Source organism: Pinus tabuliformis, chromosome X (assembly GCF_031772625.1).
Source record: "Pinus tabuliformis cultivar Carrire ecotype Pingquan chromosome X, CPIR1, whole genome shotgun sequence".
Lineage (NCBI taxonomy): Eukaryota > Viridiplantae > Streptophyta > Pinopsida > Pinales > Pinaceae > Pinus > Pinus tabuliformis.
The window spans coordinates 101532190-101535709 of NC_142308.1; the positions used below are offsets into that span (position 1 = coordinate 101532190).

Genomic DNA, 3520 nt, shown 5'->3' on the forward strand with positions numbered 1-3520 from the left:
GAATTACCCAAAATATCAAGAATTGTAAAATTTTATGTAGTGTTAACTCAAAGCATTATAGATATGTGTTGTGATTTTTGATACCATGTTCAAGGAAGATGGTTATAAGAAAAATACTTCATCAATAGTTATTGAATGTTAGAAACATATTGCTAAATGTAGATGATTGGAAGTTATCCATAACTTGTATTGATTCTTCTCTCTATATTTCTATAAAGGAGTCCTTTGATCATGCCAACAATAAGCATCATTTGAAATCCCTACAACAAACGGTTTGTGCATGGCATCATTGCAAGAGTAAAGAAAAACCATTTTGTGTAGCAGGAAAGTATTTTAATCAACTCTTTGTTTATGATCTCTTTTTTTCACCTTGGAAAAAATCGTAATTTTATTTATAAGAGAAAATTACATGTTGTAGATGCTAAAAAGAATATGCATATGGTATGTTCATGTTTTCACAGAAAACATAAAAAGAAAAAATACAAAAAAATAATAATCTATTCTTTTCTCCCTTTCTTTTTTTCCACCTTTCGCCATCCTCCAGTGTTGGGAGTGGTAATTACAATGGATAGCGGATTTTCATTTGTATTTATGGGAGAGTCCTTGTAAGAGTTAGATCCTTCTGATGCATGAGTTCGCTTGTTGCCATATATTTCCATTAGTTGGGATTCTTGTTGCTGCAAAGGGTTGTTGGGTTCTTTGTCCTCCTTTAGTCTGTTGTTTTAGACCTATTGAACATCCATTTCTGCTTTATATTTTTTTGTTTCTGTTTTTTTTACTTCTTCATCCAAGGGGGCTATATATTGCCATCCTTTTGGCTTTTTTTTGTTCTTCTTGTTCCATTTGGGGGTTTGTTTTGTTTGTGGACATGCACTATGGAGGTGTCCAGTTTGTAGACATCCACGACATCAGAACGTTGTATTTTTGTAATCTAAAGGTTGTGTCCACTATGTATTATTGCAATTCAAAGTGATGCTATCTGGTAGTGCTTGGCTAATATCTACTTCAATGCAAATCCTGGCAAATGTAAATATTCCCCTTGTAAGTTTGTCCCCGTCAATCTTAAGGAACTTCCCCAGAGAATTCCCTATGGCTATTAAAACATTATGGTGCGAGCAGTGTAATGGAAGGTTGTGCAACCTCACCCAAATTGGCATCTTTGTTACCTACCATTGTGTTAGCATCGAATTCTGGAAACCAAGGGGTCATGAAGAGCCCTGCATTGCCTTAGAACCATGGTCCCTTGTTGAGGATATGTTCCCTTTCCTGTTTTGTTCTGAATCTGACTATAAAAAACCCCTTGGGGCATAAATATATTTCATAGTTTGGTAACCATGTAGCATATATCCATTGGTGCAAAACATCAGATTTAGGCCAAAAACCATTAAATCTGCATATAAATGCGTTGGAATAGAGATTTGTGTGTAAATCATTTACCTCAGGCATTGCAATGGTGAGAGTGGCATTCTTGGATTTCTGTTCTACAATGTAGGACCCTGGTAGCTCGGGCAATGGTGCTGGTTTGGTTTGTGCTTTTTGCTTGCCTTTGATTGCATCATTAAAAGAGTCTATGCTCTTTGAGTTAGTTCTAGAGCATCCACCCCTTAGACGCAAGTTAACCATGATGGTCAAGTCTTTGTCAATTCCATAATCCTAGAGTGTGTGGTTATCCTATAAACTGAGACCTGAGTGGATCAGATTTTGCCTGCATGCTGGTATACCTAGGTGGTTCTGGATTTTATACTTTAAGTCCTGGATCCTCCTCCCCTTCCAGATCCTCCATCAAAGATGCCATGTTTCCATTGTTTTCATGAAAATTTGTATCAAATCCGCCTCTATTGAGCATGGGTTTGTCTGAGGAAGGGCTTGATCTATTGCCCATGTGCCCAGATCTGTCAGATCTAAGCATATCAGTGCTCTATCTAGGTCCTGCTTCACCAGATCTGGGCTATCTGATGATTCTATGCATATCAATGCTCTGTCTGGTTCTTGCATCGGAAGAAAGCACAAAAGACTAAAGAAAGAGAGCCCACTACCCTGCAGATCAACCTTCATGGAAGCATCAACCTAGGGCACATTCCGCACCATGGATGCGATCAAGGCGATCCCTTCTTCAGCAGCCGCAATGGTATTAGCAGTGGGAGCATTGACGACCAAGCACCCAAACTCAGTGGTTGCCTGTAGATCCACATTGTCTATACAGAAACCCACTCTTCCGACAACCTTGAGCTTCCTGCGCGAGGATTCAGGAACCTCACGAGTCACTTTGGTGCCGCTACTCATGATGAGAGCATCACAGAGCGAGATCTTTGTGCAGAGCTCCTCCTGCGATAAATTGTAGGAGCAGTCCACATTGGCCTCCCTTCGAAGCAACTCCAGACCGCCTTCCCCCAACTTCTCGGCCACCAAAATCGTCAGCTTCGCCTGACCATTAGAAGAGACGGCCTGCGGGGACAGACTTTTGAAAACGGGAAACATTTTTGAAGGTATTAACAGTCTGTTTTGCAGGGTTTTCCCTAGGAGATTCTAAATCGACCAAAAATCCTCTTCATTTATGATCTCTTACATATATTAGTTATAATTTGTAGTGAGCACAAGTACTCTAAATTGAGTAATATTTATAGAGTATTGTAAAGGAAAAGAATGTAGACTGCACAAAATTCAGGTGTTTGTAAGTAGTTACCATGATTAAATTTCTACATAATATCAAGTTGATCAATCATCGAACTAACTGCTGAGTAATACAATAATTCAAAGACAAGATCTGGCACTCTTTTCGTATTAGTAGGTCACATTCAAAGCAAGAACTTGGAAGATCTACAAATTGAGATTAATACATCTCCAGAATGAGTAAATAATAGTGAAGGAAAGTTTGTGTACAAGCTACACAATACATAGGTGCACGATATATAGTGTGAACAAAATCCCATATCAAGAGAATGTCATTATAAGGACATACTTTGCAATTTCCGATAGAAAATTCCAATACAGAGGTATAAAAATTCTATTAATTTGTTAAGAAAAAGAATTTGCAATGAAAAACATCAACCTGTCCTTGTTAGTTTTCCTCGGTATTCCTTCCACTGCAGTACAAAATACACAATCTTCCAAACCACAAGCTTACAAATTTTCCAATCATTGCCAATTAGTGTCATTAGACTCTCTGGAAGAAATAACTAGATTCTAATACAAAATAGATCTGGGATCTATAGAATCATCATTTAAGTTATAGTGAGAAAAATATCTACTCTAATTTTAATACATGATGAAATGAAATTATGAAACATATGCATTAAAGTGAAAATTTGGGCATTGTTTCTCTACAATAGTTGAAAATTGCATATAAATAAATAAATGCTCTTAGAAGGCTACTTTAATAAAAATCGGGACTAAATTGCACCCTCAATTTAACATTAAATGGTTTGGACAGGAAACAAAATATTTCTTCCTATAGATACAGGAATAAAGAAGATGGAGAGGATGTGTAGCATGTCATGGATTCTGCACTTGGATATGACTC

At 37.4% G+C, this 3520-nt stretch overlaps 1 pseudogene; it reads right to left on the reverse strand.

Annotated features, from left to right (window-relative positions):
* Positions 1–2067: 2067 nt before the first annotated feature.
* On the reverse strand, positions 2068–2478 carry LOC149138608 (D-3-phosphoglycerate dehydrogenase 3, chloroplastic pseudogene; annotated as a pseudogene).
* Between the last annotated feature and the right edge of the window lie 1042 nt (positions 2479–3520).